This window comes from Schistocerca gregaria, chromosome 1 (genome assembly GCF_023897955.1).
Source record: "Schistocerca gregaria isolate iqSchGreg1 chromosome 1, iqSchGreg1.2, whole genome shotgun sequence".
NCBI lineage: Eukaryota > Metazoa > Arthropoda > Insecta > Orthoptera > Acrididae > Schistocerca > Schistocerca gregaria.
In genome coordinates this window covers 1,207,067,660-1,207,091,617 of record NC_064920.1, presented here as the reverse complement: position 1 = coordinate 1,207,091,617, position 23,958 = coordinate 1,207,067,660, and the positions used below count along the sequence as shown (strand labels likewise).

At 45.8% G+C, this 23,958-nt stretch overlaps 1 protein-coding gene across 1 annotated transcript in view; it reads left to right on the top strand.

Annotated features, from left to right (window-relative positions):
- The window catches only part of LOC126299008 (ras-GEF domain-containing family member 1B-like), a 2,459,283-nt gene that overhangs the window by 740,543 nt on the left and 1,694,782 nt on the right, over positions 1–23,958 (top strand). The window lies entirely within an intron of this gene.

Here is a 23,958-nt window from a genome sequence, read left to right as displayed (position 1 = left end):
TGCCTTCAGTAGTTTGAATCTTTTATTTAGCTGGCAGTAGTGGCGCTCGCTGTATTGCAGGAGTTCGAGTACCGAAGATTTTTGTGAGGTAAGTGATTTGTGAAAGGTATAGGTTAATGTTAGTCAGGGCCATTCTTTTGTGGGGATTATTGAAAGTCAGATTGCGTTGCGCTAAAAATATTGTGAGTCAGCTTAAGCACAGGCATTTATAATTTTTCTAAGGGGACGTTATAACAGAATCAACCATTTAATTCATAATGGGGAACGGCTCGGGTTTGAGGTGAGGTACAGCAAAATGGGATACATAAAAGATGTAGATGACAAAGAGGGTCACGAATTGCTACTATTGGCCATGAATTTGAACGGGATTTTCAGGGTGATTTGGAGGTTAAACTGATTTTTTAAAATGAGAACCTTAATAAAAGAGCGCCAAATTATGCATGTAAAATGATACATTATTGAAGATATGGCAAACTTCAATGAAGGTCAAATAAGCAAATATGTTTCCATTTCTAGTAGGGATTAAATAGGTAGAGAGGAAGGATACAGTAAAATACAGTGTTAGACACAAACTGGAAAGAGCATAAGGTGTCACAAAATATTACCAGCAAACATGGTTTCAAAGGTAGTTATCGAAGGTCATTGGAATGTTGAATTTTGTTTCTTGTAAGCCCTTATTTGTGACGTCGAGTTTGGAAAGAACGAAGAGAGATTTTAACTTTAAGATTTAATTAACGTGCTTAGTGGCAAAAATAAATGTATCACGACGTATTAACGTTATTTTGACATTTGCAAGAGAGAACAAACATAATAAAACGTAGATTATTGATTTACAAGCCGTTGAGTCAATCACCTCCCCCATCACTCCTCGGGGTGCCCCTTCCAATTTGTGTCTCACATCGCATTTTACTGTATCTCTCCTCCTCTCAGAGTTAACCCCTACTAGAGCTAAAAACGTATTTGACCTTCATTATCGTTGCCATGACCTTGGATAATGTATTATTTTATATGTAAAATTTGCTGCTCGCTTGAAATGTTAAATCAAATATTAGGGTACCCATTTTCAAAAATATCACTGTAACCTCTAAATTAACATGAAAATCACGTTCAAGGCCACGGCGATTAGTAGCAGTGCGTGATCCTCTTTGCCACTTAGAAATTTTATGTAAAACATTTTGCAATATCTCATCTCTATCCCGAATTATTCCCCATTATGGTTCAAAATGGTCCGCCCTATATATTCAATGTTAAAGACCCTCTTTCTTACACATTTTTGTCTTGCTACTGCAAAGAAAGATACTAGATACTAGTAGGTATCAGATAGACTATATAATGGTAAGACAGTGATTTAGGAACCAGGTTTTAACTTGTAAGACATTTCCAGGAGCAGAAGTGAACTCTTACCACAATCTATTGGTTATGACCTGTAGATTAAAACTGAAGAAACTGCAAAAAGGTGGGAATTTAACGAGATGAGACCTGGATAAACTGACTAAACCAGATCTTGTATAGAGTTTCAGGGAGAGCATAAGGGAACAATTGACAGGAATGGGGAAAATAAATACAGTAGAAGAAGAATGGGTAGCTTTGAGGGATGAAGTAGTGAAGGCAGCAGAGGATCAAGTAGGTAAAAAGACGAGGGATAGTAGAAATCCTTGGGTAACAGAAGAAATATTGAATTTAATTGATGAAAGGAGAAAATATAAAAATGCAATAAATGAAACAGGCAAAAATGAATACAAACGTCTCAAAAATGAGATCGCCAGGAAGTGCAAAATGGCTAAGCAGGGATGGCTAGAGGACAAATGTAAGGATGTAGAGGCTTATCTCACTAGTGGTAAGATAGATATCGCCAACAGGAAAATTAAAGAGCCCTTTGTGGAAAAGAGAACCACTTGTATGAATATCGAAAACTCAGAGGGAAACCTAGTTCTAAGCAAAGAAGGGAAAGTAGAAAGGTGGAGCACTGAAAGACCTGAATCGTAACGAGGCCCCGGGAGTAGACAACACTCCATTAGAACTACTGACGGCCTTGGGAGAGCCAGTCCTGACGAAACTCTACCATCTGGTGAGCAAGATGTACGAGACAGGCGAAATACCCTCAGACTTCAAGAAGAATATAATAATCCCAATCCCAAAGAAAACAGGTGTTGACAGATGTGAAAATTACCGAACTATCAGTTTAATAAGTCACAGCTGCAAAATATTAACACGAATTCTTTACAGACGAATGGAAAAACTGGTAGAAGCCGACCTCGGGGAAGAGCAGTTTGGATTCCGTAGAAATGTTGGAACACGTGAGGCAATACTGACGTTACGGCCTATCTTAGAAGAAAGAGTAAGGAAAGGCAAACCTACGTTTCTTGCATTTGTAGATTTAGAGAAAGCTTTTGACAATGTTGACTGGAATAGTCTCTTTCAAATTCTAAAGATGGCAGGGGTAAAATACAGGGAGCGCAAGGCTATTTATAACTTGTACAGAAACCAGATGGCATTTATAAGAGTCGAGGGACATGAAAGAGAAGCAGTGGTTGGGAAGAGAGAGAGACAGGGTTGTAACCTCTCCTCGATGTTATTCAATCTGTATATTGAGCAAGCAGTAAAGGAAACAAAAGAAAAGCTCGGAGTAGGTATTAAAATCCATGGAGAAGAAATAAAAACTTTGAGGTTCGCCGATGACATTGTAATTCTGTCAGAGACAGCAAAGGACTTGGAAGAGCAGTTGAACGGAATGGACAGTGTCTTCAAAGGAGGATATAAGATGAACATCAACAAAAGCAAAACGAGGATAATGGAATGTAGTCGAATTAAGTCGGTTGATGCTGAGGGAATTAGATTAGGAAGTGAGGCACTTAAAGTAGTAAAGGAGTTTTGCTATTTAGGAAGTAAAATAACTGATGATGGTCGAAGTAGAGAGGATATAAAATGTAGACTGGCAGTGGCAAGGAAAGCGTTTCTGATGAAGAGAAATTTGTTAACATCGAGTATAGATTTAAGTTTCAGGAAGTCATTTCTGAAAGTATTTGTATGGAGTGTAGCCATGTATGGAAGTGAACCGAGGACGATAAATAGTTTGGACAAGAAGAGAATAGAAGCTTTCGAAATGTGGTGCTACAGAAGAATGCTTAAGATTAGATGGGTAGATCACATAACTAATGAGGAGGTATTGAATAGAATTAGGGAGAAGAGGAGTTTGTGGCACAACTTGACAAGAAGAAGGGACCGGTTGGTAGGACATGTTCTGAGGCATCAAGGGATCACCAATTTAGTATTGGAGGGCAGCGTGGAGGATGAAAATCGTAGAGGGAGACCAAGAGATGAATACATTAAGCAGATTCAGAAAGATGTAGGTTGCAGTAGGTACTGGGAGATGAAGATGCTTGCACAGGAAAGAGCAGCATGGAGAGCTGCATGCAACCAGTCTCAGGAATGAAGACCACAACAACAACAACTACTACTACAAAAAAATGTTGAAACGTGTGTGAAACCTTATGGGACTTAATTGCAGTCCCTAAGCTTACACACTGCTGAATCTAAACCATCCTGAGGACAGACACCCACACCCACGCCCGAGGCAGGACTCGGACCTCCGCCGGGACCAGCCTCACAGTCCTGGTGCTACCAGCGTGCATATTATTAGATAAGGAAAATGAGGTTCCCGCAGCACCGGTGACGTAATGAATATGTGGAAAGCACTTCGTCAGAAAAAAGTAGAGAATGGTGTGACGAGGAATAACCTCCGTGGTACTGGAGAGAGCAATGTAGGATTATAGGGGAGAGTGAGAAGGAATGTATCCAGCAAGTAACTGAGGACGTCCGTTTAAGTGCTGCCGTGCGGCGCTGGAGAGGATGTCGTAGCCGGCCACGTGGGACGGGTCAGAAGACCTTCCGCCTTCGTAGCTGAGTAAGCAGCACGTCTGGCTCTCATGCGGAGGGCCAGACTGCAATTTCCGGCACTGCCCGCAAATTTCTTCTTATGGCGTGATCATTATTTTTAACATGTTTCCAAAACTATCCCTATATTTCACACGTCGTTGTTTTTAAACTTTAGTTTTCAATCCACGATAAATATGCGTAACCCGTTGCTGCTCTGCGATGTTTTCTATGAACCTATCGTATCCCAGAAATATTGCGACGAACTTTCAGAGGGTATCATGAGGAACATATCGAGGATAGCAATCCGTGTCCCGAAATGTCATCCAAATGCGCTTGTAACGGTCCAAGTTATGGGCGCCGGCGCCTGTCAGTGAGCAATCGTCACTTTGTAGGCGAAAAGTGTCGCAGTGTTTGTGATTCAGTGATCTCGACTGACTGCCACGATCGCCAGTGGAGAAGGTGTGGCCAGCTGCGGCGTAGAAAGTCCTCGCGTCCTATGAATGCGATTCTCTGTTGCCTCGGTGGATGACGGTTTCAAACACGAGTTGGCATCCACAGTTCTCTCTTGGAACCCCCTAAAATTTCCAATGTTATTGTTATGCGTATACAGGAGAAAAAGAAACTGCAGCCAGAAACCGGTGTCCGAAACCATCTTCCACCACGGCAACAGAGTGTCACGAAGCGATTTCTACTCAGCACCTGGCTGCACCTTTTCCCCTGGCGACCGTAGCAGTCAGTCTCGATAATGACTAAGACACAGCACTGCGACACGTCCAGCCCACGGTCCGTCAGCGTACTAAGTGACGTCTGCTGCCGTAGGGGTTGCCTACTGGCAGGCGCCGGCGCCTGTAACTTCGACACTTCGTAGCGCATTTGGATGACGTTTCCAAACACGGCTTTCTATCATCGATTTGTTCCTCGAGACACCGTCTACAACCCCTCGAAGCTCGTCGTAACATTTTTAGGACTACCTGTATATGTTTCAGACGGCAGAGGCATCCACGTTGATGCGCTGTTCTCTGTTCTTAGGTATTCAGTTATGTCTACAATTGCGGGGATCGCCTGCAAAAAAAAAAAATAAAAAAAATAAAAAAAATGACACCTGGAAAGGCGACGTCGAATTTTTCCGATGACGGCATATGCCACCTGGAAGATAACAGAAATATAGTGGGTTCAGCGTCGTCCGCCAGCAGATACCGTAGTGGCATGGCTACCAGAACTCCATCTGTCGTCACCCTTTACTAGGGAATGTTCTCAGCCAGAAGGCTCAGTGTGGTGCAGACGTGTGAAGCAAGCAGCCAACCACGCCGTGGAGACGCACTCGTGCTACCTACAGCCAAGTGTGCGATTCTGAACGGGGTCAGATTGTGGCCTTTCAGGTGATGGGATGGTCCTTTCGGAGAATGGACTCACAATCTGGACGTGTTGAGTCAGTTGTGCAACGATGTTGATGTCAGTGGTCACGTGAACAATCTCACACTCGTAACCAGTTGTGGACGTCCACGCAGCACACAGACGCCCACCGGGATCGCCGTACTGCAGGGCGTACAGCTACCACAGGACAGATAAGGGGGCCTGTGAGTCCACACGCGTCAACACGAACTGCTGCGAACCTCTCATTAACAGTAGGACTACAAAATGGTTCAAGTGGCTCTAAGCACTATGGGACTTAACTGCTGAGGTCATCAGTCCCCTAGACTTAGAACTACTTAAGTAACCTAAGGACATCTCACACATCCATGCCCGAGGTAGGATTCGAACCTGCGACCGTAGCAGCCGCGTGGTTCCGAACTGAAGCGCCTAGAAGCGCTCGGCCACAGCGGCCGGCTAGTAGGACCACGGACGCGCACGCATCCAGCCCGTCTTCCACTCACCCCACTGCACCAGCGTGCGAGGTTCGCCTTTTGCCGCCAGAGGATCACTTCGAAGATGGAATGGCGCGCCGTTATATTCAGCGATGAAAGCAGGTACTGCCTGCACGCGACAGATGGTCGTTTGGCGCGTGCGTCGTAGACCTGGTAAGCGCTGTCTCGTAGACTGCATCTGCCCAGGCCTTATCATCCGGGGTGTGATAAGCTGCAACTCTCGTTCACGTTTGGTGTTTCTAATAGCGACACTAACTAGCGCTCAGTACATCCTAAATGCTGTTAGACTCGTTCCTTTGCCGTTCTTATAACAGGAAGATGATGTATTGTTCCAACAGGATAACGCTCGCCCAAATACTGCCCATGAAACTCAACGCGATCTACAAGACGAGTGGAAACCTCCTCCAACACGATCTGCGGGCCTGTATCCAACAGGAGATGCGATGGGACGAGCAGTGACTCGTGCCACTTGTCAGCCAATAACAGGTCGAGCAGCCGTGGCATAACGTACCCCAGGACAGTATTCGCCACCTGTGCGATCGCCGACCGGGGTGGCCGAGCAGTTCCAGGCGCTTCACTCTGGAACCGCGCGACCGCTACGGTCGCAGGTTCGAATTCTGCCTCGGACATGGATGTGTGTGATGTCCTTAGGTTAGTTAGGTTTAAGTAGTTCTAAGTTCTAGGGGACTGATGAACTCAGATGTTAAGCCCCATAGTGCTCAGAGCCATTTGAACCATTTTTTGATCCAGACTAATGACGATTATGATTAATACTATTCAATTAAAGTGGCAATAGCCGTATGTACTCCACAATCACATATATATAATGACATCAGCATGTGTTACTATTTGCCTTTAACATTGTCGGCAGAGTGTTTGCATTTATGTATCTAAAAAATTTCTGTGTAAAATTAAGCAGTAGGCAGTTTGGTTGACGTAGACATAGACCGTCAGTTAAATCAGCTACAATATTATTAATAAGCTTAAGGTAACGCGCGCGCGTACTTTGGTCCCTTAGAAATTCACACACATGTAAACTTTTGTGGGTACACAAACGAATCATAGCGCAGTGTGTAAGTCTAGGGACCTATGCTCTCGGCAGTTTGGTCCCTGAGGAATTCACACGCATAGATGGAAAGTGATAAGCATATATAAGGAGTTTTATATAGACAGATGATTTTTCTTTCCATGTCTTTCTGTAAATATAGTATGCAACAGTGAACTAGCTTCACTATCCTGTTCTCTACATTTTTGGTACTTTATTTCCAATGAATTTATCGTTCTAATTAACTTGTATTTTTGTTTATTAATTACTGCGATATATTGTAGACTTGACGTTTTTATTTGGTGCCTTCCTGACAAAATCTGTTATAGAGAGCTTGGGCTGTTTATTATGGCAAAAACACAGCGGTGGACGATCCACTCCTGTGACTGTAGAATCACACCGTGCCATAAGGATCCTTCACTGGACTGGATTCCAATATATCCTGTCGTGAATTGACCACAAAGAAGCACACCGTCGTGATTATTTTCTCAACTGGAGGGGAGTTCTCCATATGCGCGCGGCTCCATCTGTGGGAGGTTTGAGACCTCCATCGGGCATGGCTGTGTGTGTGTTGTTCTTAGCGTGAGTTAGTTTAAGTTAGATTAAGTAGTGTGTAAGCCTAGGGACGGATAACCTCATCACTTTGGTCACATAGGAACTTACCACAAATGTAAAACAAGAAATTGTTCTCATATGCAAGTGGCTATTTCTGGCACACCGATACCTATTGTCTCTTTATAGCACTGTTACTATAGCAGCATAGTATTAGTTGTATAAAATCAGTAGATGGGTGTTATTGCTAAGATATTGCATAGCCTGGGATTGCAGTTAATACTAGTATGTCATTCATGTATAACACGAGCAGCAACGTTCGTACTGAACTTCCCTGTGGCGCTGCGTAGCCCGTGATTGCAATTACTATCACTATGAATTCGTGTGCAGCACGAAAAGCAGCGGTCGTACAGAGCTTCCGTGCCGCGTCCCGGTGCCTGCAGATGACTTTCCACCACGGGATAACGTGTTGCGTCCTGCCGTTTAGAAAATTTTCGATCGACTAACAAGTCTATTGAGTTGGACCATCTGCACGTATTTTCTTAAGACATTGCCGATGTGGCGCCGAATAAAAAGCCTTACGAAGTCCATAAACACCGTATTAACGTGGTTGCCTCTATGTGAGGCACTGAAGATGAGATGCACGAGTCGTATGGCTCGTGTGATATTCGTAACACGAAACACGTTGGCTCTCCACACGGCGTCATCCAGTCATGACCGCAGCAGTTACGCAATCGCGGCCGCTTTTTACGCGCAGCTTACGCTGACGCTGACGCAACGCTCACTGAGCGCTTTCTCCAGACGGGCCCGGCCGGTCCAGCGCCGCCGCCTCGGCCGCTGGAGGGCAGCTGGCGGACCAGAACAGAGCCCTCCGGGAGTCCAGCGGGCGACTCCGATCTCCGGTTTATGCGCGACATCTATCTGGCGAGAGCTGCGGAACGAAATTTGGGAACAATTTCGGGAGAAATTGGGTGTTAAGCGAAAGGCGAACGCCGAGACGAACTCATCTCGGTGTCGTCGCGAGGGACCGGCGCTAAGGTCACAGGTCACAGGTCACAGGTCGCGGCGGCGGGAACTGGGCCGGCCGGCTGCACTCAAGGCCGCTGCCGGGGAGGTCGGTCCGCCGAGGTGCAGGCGGCCAAAGTGGTCCACACTGCACCAGCGTGGACGAGCCGCTCTGTGTATTGTGTAGGCACTCTGGAAATTCAAAGTGAAATTACGAGCAGCTTAGATTTTATCTCTGGTTTTTGTAAAAACTATGATTTGGCTCAATAACAGGGCGTCACCTGTTTATTAAAAGAGTTTCTGTAAAACAACATGCAAAGGTATTGAGAGCAACAGTAACTGCAGGTCAAGCGTCCAGACACGACATTGTGACCTGCAAATAATTTTGTTCATAATGCCTGAGCTGGATCTGTTGTTTGAGAGAACCCGTTACATCCCAGCGCGTCAGCAATCGTTGGTTAATATATTAAAAAACTAAAAACCCGCCTCGATTGCGAAAAAAGCACCTAGTGTTAAGTGTTAACCCAGGCTTCGACGTACATAACTACACCTTCTTCGGAAGAACAGTAAAACCCACAAGTGCCTAAGAAGACCTTTGTCAATGATTAAAACCATACCTGAGTTAACAAAACTAGGTGCTTTTTTCGCAATCGAGGCGGGTTTTTAGTTTTTTAATGTATTAACCAACGATTGCTGACGCGCTGGGATGTTGAAGGTTCTTATGTTAGTGTTCCAGTAAAGAAGTGACATACAGCTGTTGTCCCAAATCATGGTTTTTCAAAATTATTTAAAAGTCGTAAACCAGGGTCACCATAAAATTTGTTTCTTCACCCATCTCTTTTTCACTGGACTGATGCGACTTCCTTTCCTGTGCGAACACCGAGTCAGAACAGCACTTATAACCAACGACTTCAGTTACTTGCTCCGTGTATTCCAGTCTCTCTCTTCCACCTACAATTTCGTCCTAGACGACTCTATCTAGAACGATGGACATTACTCCTTCGTGTCTTGTCATTTCTCCTATAATTCTGCCCTTTCTTCTTATCACTTTTATTCGTAAATACCTCTGTTCGCTGGTTCTGCGGAGACTCTCCTTTTATGTGACTTACCCACAAAATTTTAAGAATCGTCATGTCTCAAACCCTTCAATTGCCTTATTTTCTTGTTTTCCGACAGTCCAGTTACCAGTTCCATATGTTATTAATTTATTTATGGAACATGCCCCAGTACTATGGCTCAAATGGCTCTAAGCACTATGTGACTTAGCTTCTGAGGTAATCAGTCCCCTAGAACTTAGAACTACTTAAACCTAACTAACCTAAGGACATCACACATATCCACGCCCGAGGCAGAATTCGAACCGGAGACCGTAGCAGTAGCGCGGTTCCGGACTAGAGCGCCGAGAACCGCTCGGCCACTCCGGCCGGCTGCCCCATTACAGTGTACGATATTTGAAGGTTAACTTAAAATTTTATGTGTAGGATTTTGTATCAACGAACGTAATGCATCTCAAGCGGTTACATCACTAGCCTTAGTTTCCAAGCGCAAAATTAAGATGTGTAAAAACATCTAATGAACTTAAATATCACATTTATATCTACATGTACATATGTGAATCTTCAGTATTTTCCAATTTAAATGAATAATAAAGTATAAGTATGTGCAGTTTGTTTTATAAAACAGTCCAATAATAACCGTACCAACGAGTGTATGGGCTATGGAAGTGGACAGTGTACGTGCAACTACAACAAATCGTCCTGAAACACAGTACACAGCTACACAGCATCCACGTCACAACCTGCAGTATGGATGGAAAACTCCGCACCTGGTCAGAGGACCGTTCATTCGTCAGTGACATTTAACGCGGCAGCGATGCATTTCTGGACATAGGTGACCCATGTTCATAGGACTGTATGGGCTATGGAAGTAGACAGTGTACGTGCAACTACAACAAATCGTCCTGAAACACAGTACACAGCTACACAGCATCCACGTCACAACCTGCAGTATGGATGGAAAACACCGCACCTGGTCAGAGGAACGTTCATTCGTCAGTGACATTTACCGCGGCAGCGATGCGTTTCTGGACATAGGTGACCCATGTTCATAGGACTGTATGGGCTATGGAAGTAGACAGTGTACGTGCAACTACAACAAATCGTCCTGAAACACAGTACACAGCTACACAGCATCCACGTCACAACCTGCAGTATGGATGGAAAACACCGCACCTGCTCAGAGGAACGTTCATTCGTCAGTGACATTTACCGCGGCAGCGATGCATTTCTGGACATAGGTGACCCATGTTCATAGGACTGTATGGGCTATGGAAGTAGACAGTGTACGTGCAACTACAACAAATCGTCCTGAAACACAGTACACAGCTACACAGCATCCACGTCACAACCTGCAGTATGGATGGAAAACTCCGCACCTGGTCAGAGGAACGTTCATTCGTCAGTGACATTTACCGCGGCAGCGATGCATTTCTGGACATAGGTGACCCATGTTCATAGGACTGTATGGGCTATGGAAGTAGACAGTGTACGTGCAACTACAACAAATCGTCCTGAAACACAGTACACAGCTACACAGCATCCACGTCACAACCTGCAGTATGGATGGAAAACACCGCACCTGGTCAGAGGAACGTTCATTCGTCTGTGACATTTACCGCGGCAGCGATGCATTTCTGGACATAGGTGACCCATGTTCATAGGACTGTATGGGCTATGGAAGTAGACAGTGTACGTGCAACTACAACAAATCGTCCTGAAACACAGTACACAGCTACACAGCATCCACGTCACAACCTGCAGTATGGATGGAAAACTCCGCACCTGGTCAGAGGAACATTCATTCGTCAGTGACATTTACCGCGGCAGCGATGCATTTCTGGACATAGGTGACCCATGTTCATAGGACTGTATGGGCTATGGAAGTAGACAGTGTACGTGCAACTACAACAAATCGTCCTAAAACACAGTACACAGCATCCACGTCACAACCTGCAGTATGGATGGAAAACACCGCACCTGGTCAGAGGAACGTTCATTCGTCAGTGACATTTACCGCGGCAGCGATGCATTTCTGGACATAGGTGACCCATGTTCATAGGACTGTATGGGCTATGGAAGTAGACAGTGTACGTGCAACTACAACAAATCGTCCTGAAACACAGTACACAGCTACACAGCATCCACGTCACAACCTGCAGTATGGATGGAAAACTCCGCACCTGGTCAAGGAACGTTCATTCGTCAGTGACATTTACCGCGGCAGCGATGCATTTCTGGACATAGGTGACCCATGTTCATAGACCTGTATGGGCTATGGAAGTAGACAGTGTACGTGCAACTACAACAAATCGTCCCTAAACACAGTACACAGCTACACAGCATCCACGTCACAACCTGCAGTATGGATGGAAAACCCCGCACGTGGTCAGAGGAACGTTCATTCGTCAGTGACATTTACCGCGGCAGCGATGCATTTCTGGACATAGGTGACCCATGTTCATAGGACTGTATGGGCTATGGAAGTAGACAGTGTACGTGCAACTACAACAAATCGTCCTGAAACACAGTACACAGCTACATAGCATCCACGTCACAACCTGCAGTATGGATGGAAAACACCGCACCTGGTCAGAGGAACGTTCATTCGTCAGTGACATTTACCGCGGCAGTAATGCATTTCTGGACATAGGTGACCCATGTTCATAGGACTGTATGGGCTATGGAAGTAGACAGTGTACGTGCAACTACAACAAATCGTCCTGAAACACAGTACACAGCTACACAGCATCCACGTCACAACCTGCAGTATGGATGGAAAACACCGCACGTTGTCAGAGGAACGTTCATTCGTCAGTGACATTTACCGCGGCAGCGATGCATTTCTGGACATAGGTGACCCATGTTCATAGGACTGTATGGGCTATGGAAGTAGACAGTGTACGTGCAACTACAACAAATCGTCCTGAAACACAGTACACAGCTACACAGCATCCACGTCACAACCTGCAGTATGGATGGAAAACAACGCACTTGGTCAGAGGAACGTTCATTCGTCAGTGACATTTACCGCGGCAGCGATGCATTTCTGGACATAGGTGACCCATGTTCATAGGACTGTATGGGCTATGGAAGTAGACAGTGTACGTGCAACTACAACAAATCGTCCTAAAACACAGTACACAGCTACACAGCATCCACGTCACAACCTGCAGTATGGATGGAAAACACCGCACCTGGTCAGAGGAACGTTCATTCGTCAGTGACATTTACCGCGGCAGTGATGCATTTCTGGACATAGGTGACCCATGTTCATAGGACTGTATGGGCTATGGAAGTAGACAGTGTACGTGCAACTATAACAAATTGTCCTGAAACACAGTACACAGCTACATAGCATCCACGTCACAACCTGCAGTATGGATGGAAAACACCGCACCTGGTCAGAGGAACGTTCATTCGTCAGTGACATTTACCGCGGCAGCGATGCATTTCTGGACATAGGTGACCCATGTTCATAGGACTGTATGGGCTATGGAAGTAGACAGTGTACGTGCAACTACAACAAATCGTCCTGAAACACAGTACACAGCTACACAGCATCCACGTCACAACCTGCAGTATGGATGGAAAACACCGCACGTTGTCAGAGGAACGTTCATTCGTCAGTGACATTTACCGCGGCAGCGATGCATTTCTGGACATAGGTGACCCATGTTCATAGACCTGTATGGGCTATGGAAGTAGACAGTGTACGTGCAACTACAACAAATCGTCCTGAAACACAGTACACAGCTACACAGCATCCACGTCACAACCTGCAGTATGGATGGAAAAAACCGCACCTGGTCAGAGGAACGTTCATTCGTCAGTGACATTTACCACGGCAGCGATGCATTTCTGGACATAGGTGACCCATGTTCATAGGACTGTATGGGCTATGGAAGTAGACAGTGTACGTGCAACTACAACAAATCGTCCTGAAACACAGTACACAGCTACACAGCATCCACGTCACAACCTGCAGTATGGATGGAAAACTCCGCACGTGGTCAGAGGAACGTTCATTCGTCAGTGACATTTACCGCGGCAGCGATGCATTTCTGGACATAGGTGACCCATGTTCATAGGACTGTATGGGCTATGGAAGTAGACAGTGTACGTGCAACTACAACAAATCGTCCTGAAACACAGTACACAGCTACATAGCATCCACGTCACAACCTGCAGTATGGATGGAAAACACCGCACCTGGTCAGAGGAACGTTCATTCGTCAGTGACATTTACCGCGGCAGCGATGAATTTCTGGACATAGGTGACCCATGTTCATGGGACTGTATGGGCTATGGAAGTAGACAGTGTACGTGCAACTACAACAAATCGTCCTGAAACACAGTACACAGCTACACAGCATCCACGTCACAACCTGCAGTAGGGATGGAAAACACCGCACCTGGTCAGAGGAACGTTCATTCGTCAGTGACATTTACCGCGGCAGCGATGCATTTCTGGACATAGGTGACCCATGTTCATAGGACTGTATGGGCTATGGAAGTAGACAGTGTACGTGCAACTACAACAAATCGTCCTGAAACACAGTACACAGCTACACAGCATCCACGTCACAACCTGCAGTATGGATGGAAAACACCGCACGTGGTCAGAGGAACGTTCATTCGTCAGTGACATTTACCGCGGCAGCGATGCATTTCTGGACATAGGTGACCCATGTTCATAGGACTGTATGGGCTATGGAAGTAGACAGTGTACGTGCAACTACAACAAATCGTCCTGAAACACAGTACACAGCTACACAGCATCCACGTCACAACCTGCAGTATGGATGGAAAACACCGCACCTGGTCAGAGGAACGTTCATTCGTCAGTGACATTTACCGCGGCAGCGATGCATTTCTGGACATAGGTGACCCATGTTCATAGGACTGTATGGGCTATGGAAGTAGACAGTGTACGTGCAACTATAACAAATCGTCCTGAAACACAGTACACAGCTACATAGCATCCACGTCACAACCTGCAGTATGGATGGAAAACACCGCACCTGGTCAGAGGAACGTTCATTCGTCAGTGACATTTACCGCGGCAGCGATGCATTTCTGGACATAGGTGACCCATGTTCATAGGACTGTATGGGCTATGGAAGTAGACAGTGTACGTGCAACTACAACAAATCGTCCTGAAACACAGTACACAGCTACACAGCATCCACGTCACAACCTGCAGTATGGATGGAAAACACCGCACGTGGTCAGAGGAACGTTCATTAGTCAGTGACATTTACCGCGGCAGCGATGCATTTCTGGGCATAGGTGACCCATGTTCATAGACCTGTATGGGCTATGGAAGTAGACAGTGTACGTGCAACTACAACAAATCGTCCTGAAACACAGTACACAGCTACACAGCATCCACGTCACAACCTGCAGTATGGATGGAAAAAACCGCACCTGGTCAGAGGAATGTTCATTCGTCAGTGACATTTACCACGGCAGCGATGCATTTCTGGACATAGGTGACCCATGTTCATAGGACTGTATGGGCTATGGAAGTAGACAGTGTACGTGCAACTACAACAAATCGTCCTGAAACACAGTACACAGCTACATAGCATCCATATCACAACCTGCAGTATGGATGGAAAACACCGCACCTGGTCAGAGGAACGTTCATTCGTCAGTGACATTTACCGCGGCAGCGATGCATTTCTGGACATAGGTGACCCATGTCCATAGGACTGTATGGGCTATGGAAGTAGACAGTGTACGTGCAACTACAACAAATCGTCCTGAAACACAGTGCACAGCTACATAGCATCCACGTCACAACCTGCAGTATGGATGGAAAACACCGCACCTGGTCAGAGGAACGTTCATTCGTCAGTGACATTTACCGCGGCAGCGATGCATTTCTGGACATAGGTGACCCATGTTCATAGGACTGTATGGGCTATGGAAGTAGACAGTGTACGTGCAACTACAACAAAGCGTCCTGAAACACAGTACACAGCTACACAGCATCCACGTCACAACCTGCAGTATGGATGGAAAACACCGCACCTGGTCAGAGGAACGTTCATTCGTCAGTGACATTTACCGCGGCAGCGATGCATTTCTGGACATAGGTAACCCATGTTCATAGGACTGTATGGGCTATGGAAGTAGACAGTGTACGTGCAACTATAACAAATCGTCCTGAAACACAGTACACAGCTACATAGCATCCACGTCACAACCTGCAGTATGGATGGAAAACACCGCACCTGGTCAGAGGAACGTTCATTCGTCAGTGACATTTACCGCGGCAGCGATGCATTTCTGGACATAGGTGACCCATGTTCATAGGACTGTATGGGCTATGGAAGTAGACAGTGTACGTGCAACTACAACAAATCGTCCTGAAACACAGTACACAGCTACATAGCATCCACGTCACAACCTGCAGTATGGATGGAAAACACCGCACGTGGTCAGAGGAACGTTCATTCGTCAGTGACATTTACCGCGGCAGCGATGCATTTCTGGACATAGGTGACCCATGTTCATAGACCTGTATGGGCTATGGAAGTAGACAGTGTACGTGCAACTACAACAAATCGTCCTGAAACACAGTACACAGCTACACAGCATCCACGTCACAACCTGCAGTATGGATGGAAAAAACCGCACCTGGTCAGAGGAACGTTCATTCGTCAGTGACATTTACCACGGCAGCGATGCATTTCTGGACATAGGTGACCCATGTTCATAGGACTGTATGGGCTATGGAAGTAGACAGTGTACGTGCAACTACAACAAATCGTCCTGAAACACAGTACACAGCTACACAGCATCCACGTCACAACCTGCAGTATGGATGGAAAACTCCGCACGTGGTCAGAGGAACGTTCATTCGTCAGTGACATTTACCGCGGCAGCGATGCATTTCTGGACATAGGTGACCCATGTTCATAGGACTGTATGGGCTATGGAAGTAGACAGTGTACGTGCAACTACAACAAACCGTCCTGAAACACAGTACACAGCTACACAGCATCCACGTCACAACCTGCAGTATGGATGGAAAACACCGCACGTGGTCAGAGGAACGTTCATTCGTCAGTGACATTTACCGCGGCAGCGATGCATTTCTGGACATAGGTGACCCATGTTCATGGGACTGTATGGGCTATGGAAGTAGAGAGTGTACGTGCAACTACAACAAATCGTCCTGAAACACAGTACACAGCTACACAGCATCCACGTCACAACCTGCAGTATGGATGGAAAACACCGCACCTGGTCAGAGGAACGTTCATTCGTCAGTGACATTTACCGCGGCAGCGATGCATTTCTGGACATAGGTGACCCATGTTCATAGGACTGTATGGGCTATGGAAGTAGACAGTGTATGTGCAACTACAACAAATCGTCCTGAAACACAGTACACAGCATCCACGTCACAACCTGCAGTATGGATGGAAAACACCGGACCTGGTCAGAGGAACGTTCATTCGTCAGTGACATTTACCGCGGCAGTGATGCATTTCTGGACATAGGTGACCCATGTTCATAGGACTGTATGGGCTATGGAAGTAGACAGTGTACGTGCAACTACAACAAATCGTCCTGAAACACAGTACACAGCTACACAGCATCCACGTCACAACCTGCAGTATGGATGGAAAACACCGCACCTGGTCAGAGGAACGTTCATTCGTCAGTGACATTTACCGCAGCAGCGATGCATTTCTGGACATAGGTGACCCATGTTCATAGGACTGTATGGGCTATGGAAGTAGACAGTGTACGTGCAACTACAACAAATCGTCCTGAAACACAGTACACAGCTACATAGCATCCACGTCACAACCTGCAGTATGGATGGAAAACACCGCACCTGGTCAGAGGAACGTTCATTCGTCAGTGACATTTACCGCGGCAGCGATGCATTTCTGGACATAGGTGACCCATGTTCATAGGACTGTATGGGCTATGGAAGTAGACAGTGTACGTGCAACTACAACAAATCGTCCTGAAACACAGTACACAGCTACACAGCATCCACGTCACAACCTGCAGTATGGATGGAAAACACCGCACGTGGTCAGAGGAACGTTCATTCGTCAGTGACATTTACCGCGGCAGCGATGCATTTCTGGACATAGGTGACCCATGTTCATAGACCTGTATGGGCTATGGAAGTAGACAGTGTACGTGCAACTACAACAAATCGTCCTGAAACACAGTACACAGCTACACAGCATCCACGTCACAACCTGCAGTATGGATGGAAAACACCGCACCTGGTCAGAGGAACGTTCATTCGTCAGTGACATTTACCGCGGCAGCGATGCATTTCTGGACATAGGTGACCCATGTTCATAGGACTGTATGGGCTATGGAAGTAGACAGTGTACGTGCAACTACAACAAATCGTCCTGAAACACAGTACACAGCTACATAGCATCCACGTCACAACCTGCAGTATGGATGGAAAACACCGCACCTGGTCAGAGGAACGTTCATTCGTCAGTGACATTTACCGCGGCAGCGATGTATTTCTGGACATAGGTGACCCATGTTCATGGGACTGTATGGGCTATGGAAGTAGACAGTGTACGTGCAACTACAACAAATCGTCCTGAAACACAGTACACAGCTACACAGCATCCACGTCACAACCTGCAGTATGGATGGAAAACACCGCACCTGGTCAGAGGAACGTTCATTCGTCAGTGACATTTACCGCGGCAGCAATGCATTTCTGGACATAGGTGACCCATGTTCATAGGACTGTATGGGCTATGGAAGTAGACAGTGTATGTGCAACTACAACAAATCGTCCTGAAACACAGTACACAGCATCCACGTCACAACCTGCAGTATGGATGGAAAACACCGCACCTGGTCAGAGGAACGTTCATTCGTCAGTGACATTTACCGCGGCAGCGATGCATTTCTGGACATAGGTGACCCATGTTCATAGGACTGTATGGGCTATGGAAGTAGACAGTGTACGTGCAACTACAACAAATCGTCCTGAAACACAGTACACAGCTACACAGCATCCACGTCACAACCTGCAGTATGGATGGAAAACAGCGCACCTGGTCAGAGGAACGTTCATTCGTCAGTGACATTTACCGCAGCAGCGATGCATTTCTGGACATAGGTGACCCATGTTCATAGGACTGTATGGGCTATGGAAGTAGACAGTGTACGTGCAACTATAACAAATCGTCCTGAAACACAGTACACAGCTACACAGCATCCACGTCACAACCTGCAGTATGGATGGAAAACACCGCACGTGGTCAGAGGAACGTTCATTCGTCAGTGACATTTACCGCGGCAGCGATGCATTTCTGGACATAGGTGACCCATGTTCATAGGACTGTATGGGCTATGGAAGTAGACAGTGTACGTGCAACTACAACAAATCGTCCTGAAACACAGTACACAGCTACACAGCATCCACGTCACAACCTGCAGTATGGATGGAAAACACCGCACCTGGTCAGAGGAACGTTCATTCGTCTGTGACATTTACCGCGGCAGCGATGCATTTCTGGACATAGGTGACCCATGTTCATAGGACTGTATGGGCTATGGAAGTAGACAGTGTACGTGCAACTACAACAAATCGTCCTGAAACACAGTACACAGCTACATAGCATCCACGTCACAACCTGCAGTATGGATGGAAAACACCGCACCTGGTCAGAGGAACGTTCATTCGTCAGTGACATTTACCGCGGCAGCGATGCATTTCTGGACATAGGTGACCCATGTTCATAGGACTGTATGGGCTATGGAAGTAGACAGTGTACGTGCAACTACAACAAATCGTCCTGAAACACAGTACACAGCTACATAGCATCCACGTCACAACCTGCAGTATGGATGGAAAACACCGCACCTGGTCAGAGGAACGTTCATTCGTCAGTGACATTTACCGCGGCAGCGATGCATTTCTGGACATAGGTGACCCATGTTCATAGGACTGTATGGGCTATGGAAGTAGACAGTGTACGTGCAACTACAACAAATCGTCCTGAAACACAGTACACAGCTACACAGCATCCACGTCACAACCTGCAGTATGGATGGAAAACACCGCACCTGGTCAGAGGAACGTTCATTCGTCAGTGACATTTACCGCGGCAGCGATGCATTTCTGGACATAGGTGGCCCATGTTCATAGGACTGTATGGGCTATGGAAGTAGACAGTGTACGTGCAACTACAACAAATCGTCCTGAAACACAGTACACAGCTACATAGCATCCACGTCACAACCTGCAGTATGGATGGAAAACACCGCACCTGGTCAGAGGAACGTTCATTCGTCAGTGACATTTACCGCGGCAGCGATGCATTTCTGGACATAGGTGACCCATGTTCATAGGACTGTATGGGCTATGGAAGTAGACAGTGTACGTGCAACTACAACAAATCGTCCTGAAACACAGTACACAGCTACATAGCATCCACGTCACAACCTGCAGTATGGATGGAAAACACCGCACCTGGTCAGAGGAACGTTCACTCGTCAGTGACATTTACCGCGGCAACGATGCATTTCTGGACATAGGTGACCCATGTTCATAGGACTGTATGGGCTGTGGAAGAAGACAGTGTACTGCAACTACTACAAATCGTCCTGAAACACAGTACACAGCTACATAGCATCCACGTCACAACCTGCGGTATGGATGGAAAACACCGCACGTGGTCAGAGGAACGTTCATTCGTCAGTGACATTTACAGCGGCAGCGATGCATTTCTGGACATAGGTGACCCATGTTCATAGGACTGTATGGGCTATGGAAGTAGACAGTGTACGTGCAACTACAACAAATTGTCCTGAAACACAGTACACAGCTACACAGCATCCACGTCACAACCTGCAGTATGGATGGAAAACACCGCACCTGGTCAGAGGAACGTTCATTCGTCAGTGACATTTACCGCGGCAGCGATGCATTTCTGGACATAGGTGACCCATGTTCATAGGACTGTATGGGCTATGGAAGTAGACAGTGTACGTGCAACTACAACAAATCGTCCTGAAACACAGTACACAGCTACATAGCATCCACGTCACAACCTGCAGTATGGATGGAAAACACCGCACCTGGTCAGAGGAACGTTCATACGTCAGTGACATTTGCCGCGGCAGCGATGCATTTCTGGACATAGGTGACCCATGTTCATAGGACTGTATGGGCTATGGAAGTAGACAGTGTACGTGCAACTACAACAAATCGTCCTGAAACACAGTACACAGCTACACAGCATCCACGTCACAACCTGCAGTATGGATGGAAAACTCCGCACCTGGTCAGAGGAACGTTCATTCGTCAGTGACATTTACCGCGGCAGCGATGCATTTCTGGACATAGGTGACCCATGTTCATAGGACTGTATGGGCTATGGAAGTAGACAGTGTACGTGCAACTACAACAAATCGTCCTGAAACACAGTACACAGCATCCACGTCACAACCTGCAGTATGGATGGAAAACACCGCACCTGGTCAGAGGAACGTTCATTCGTCAGTGACATTTACCGCGGCAGCGATGCATTTCTGGACATAGGTGACCCATGTTCATAGGACGTTTTTCCTCCACTTCCACTCAGGAACTCGCCCGTGCATTATATATATTAAACCGGCTTGAAAGGTCAATATTTTACACAGTGATAATATAAGTAATTCCGAACAAAAAATGTTTTATGGACACAGGTCCGACAATGCTTCATTAGGAAGGCATGTTTATGGAGGGGCACTTTAATTCTGCAAAACTGATGTGCACAACGTGACGGTATACGCAATAGAACTGGACCGTATCGTTTCTTGAAAACAATATACATAGAAGCCGGTATAATGCAAGAGGACTAGATTTGGTTCACCATATGTTTTCCGAAGTGGGTAAATGGTATTTTGATACATAGTACCTGTAGTCTGAATGCAGTATCTTGCTTAATTATTAACAAAATGTACAAAGTACAGCAAAGGCACTGGGCTCTGCGAGAAATTTTCTGTTAAATTCCGGAGACCATACATTCTAAAGAACTGCCCATGGTGACGCCGTCAGCCTGTTCAAAATATTCTTGGCTGATCATGAAACAGGTTGGGGATACAACATCCCGAAACGAAGTGCACCTGATACTTTTTGCCAATTAGTGCCAAAGAATCTGCGAGAGGGATCTTTGTAAAAATTGTACCACATCAAAGTTAACCAAACGGTCGGAAATGCTTAGACGGAGAGCCCCCTGTTTATTGATTAATTCATCTGAGTTGCGAATGCGATGTGAACATTTTCCCACCAACGGTTTCAGAAAAGAAGTGAGATGTGTAGCTAATTCATTTGTAGGTGCTGTAGTGTTGTTGTCTCCTTTGGTGACAAACCTTTCTATGGAGGATTTCGAAGACAGAGTGCGTGAATCAACTGCCCTCAAACTAACTGTATTTGGCAGGTATGTGGACGATACTTTCTTTATGTGGCCTCATGGAGGAGATAACAACATTCGTTTCATTGTGGAATCAGAGAACGAAGGTTGTCTACCTTTCTTGGGTGTTTCGGTTTAACGAAATAGTGAAGGCTCTTCGAGGCATTTAGTTTACCGTTAAGCCCACTCGTGCTGATTTGTATTCCCAACCATCAAGTTGTCATCACCCGTCACAGACTATGAGCGTGCTCACCCTGTCTCGGATGTAGATAGTTTGCCTAAAGAGCTCGCCCACCTAAAGACAGTGTTAAGAAAAGATGGCTATTGCACCCAGCAGGTTAACAGGGCGCTTTGAATTAAAATAAAAAATCAGAAATTGGATAAAGAGGAGACCACGCCCGCAAAATCTTTATCTTTTTTTCTTTTGTGGGCTAAATTTTGTTTAAAATAGCAAGAATTTTCTGTAAATTTCAGGTGAAAGTCATTTTCCATCCACCATCTAAGATTGCAGACCTTTTGGGATAAGTGAAGGACGACTTGTTATTGCGGAAGGCCAGACTTGACACAATACGCTGTTAATGTGGTGTGGCTTAGACAGCACACACCACGCGCACCCTGAGCAAACGCTGCACTGAGTAGCAGCGTTGCAGTCTCCTTTTGCAGCCAAGCAAGTCCGGTGTTGCCGAACATTGCCTTTGCACTGGACATTCAGTGGAGTACGATAGAACTATTATGCTGATCAGAGCAATATCTTTTTGGGACTTCATTACCAAAGAATCCGTGGAAACACACCTGCAGGGAAGCCTTGTGGCTACCAGTCCGACAGTGCATCGGACCCCACCATCTCCGGGAAGTGTCGGCTGTCTGTCAACTTGATTCTGACCCATCCGCGGAATATTCCCAGCGCGCTTTGTGTTGTGGAACGGAGCTAGTGTTCTTCAGTCTGCAATGACTAGGAGGTGCTCAGTCAAAATATCATGCGATCAATTAAACGACGATCACGTGCGAGCTCGAAATCTGAACATTCAATTCGCAGGGATAAATTTAAATACTTGATCTGCCATCCACCATACAGCGTGATTTTGCCAGTGGAAAACACAGACGTAGATGATCCCTTGCGACTATACATTAAGCCCTTCCAAACCACCTAACAAGCGTGGTATCACATTAATATGATGCTGACACGTCCGGTTTTCGTAAACCCATTTCGCAACACAGCTTCTGGCTGCCAAAAAACTCTCCGATTTTAAAAATGCTGTTATAGGTGCTTAATTTCATCTTCGACAACCGATATTCGCTTTCGCTACTGTTTCTAAAACGTGCTTGTCAATTTCCTACTTGCTTTTAAAAATGACGGTTAATGTGGACGAGCGATTTTATGTCCAGTGAAGTATTCGTCAGTGCAGAAGTTTATTCATCTCCGTTGTTTCATTAAAGAGAGACCGATTTTGTCCTTACTTGTGTCATTAGAAAAATCCAACTGATTGACAATAAACCCACATTCTGCACGGCTGGCTAATTTGTAACTGATATACAAACACTACATTTTAATGACAAAGGCTGTCGTTCACAATAAATGACTGGTGAGAGAAGGTTGTTAATTCTGTGTCCAGGTATATAAATGTATCGTAGCTCATTCAGAAAATTTCTACTCAGTCCAAGTCTCAGAAAGGTCGATAAGTGACCACATCGCACTTGTCCATAACGTGCGTAATTTGGGTTGGTTAATAAGTTTCCAACTGATAAAGTGGCAGCGAGACGATTCTTGACCATCGTCTCTTGTACAGTCTCCCGCGTAAGAGTTAACTCACATTTATTACAAATCAGTAACCCCACTTCCTTCTCTTTAATAAAGAATCGAATTACTCTGTTTTAAGAAAAGCTAGTTTTTCAAGCGTCTCAGTGTTCGTGATATCGTATTTTCCGAACTATGTGGCGTACATACTAAAATTTTTGCAGATACATTCAGTAGTATGTAAAACTGTAGGTAAAATATGTTCCGAATGGAGGTTGTGGCGAAGATGTAATGAAAATAAATGCCATTACTGATGTCGAAATGTTTCTGCAAGAACAGCGACGAACTTTTTTTCTTTCGTTATTTTCTGGGGGCTGTCATAGAGAGGAAGTACCTACCAGGTTTGAAATTA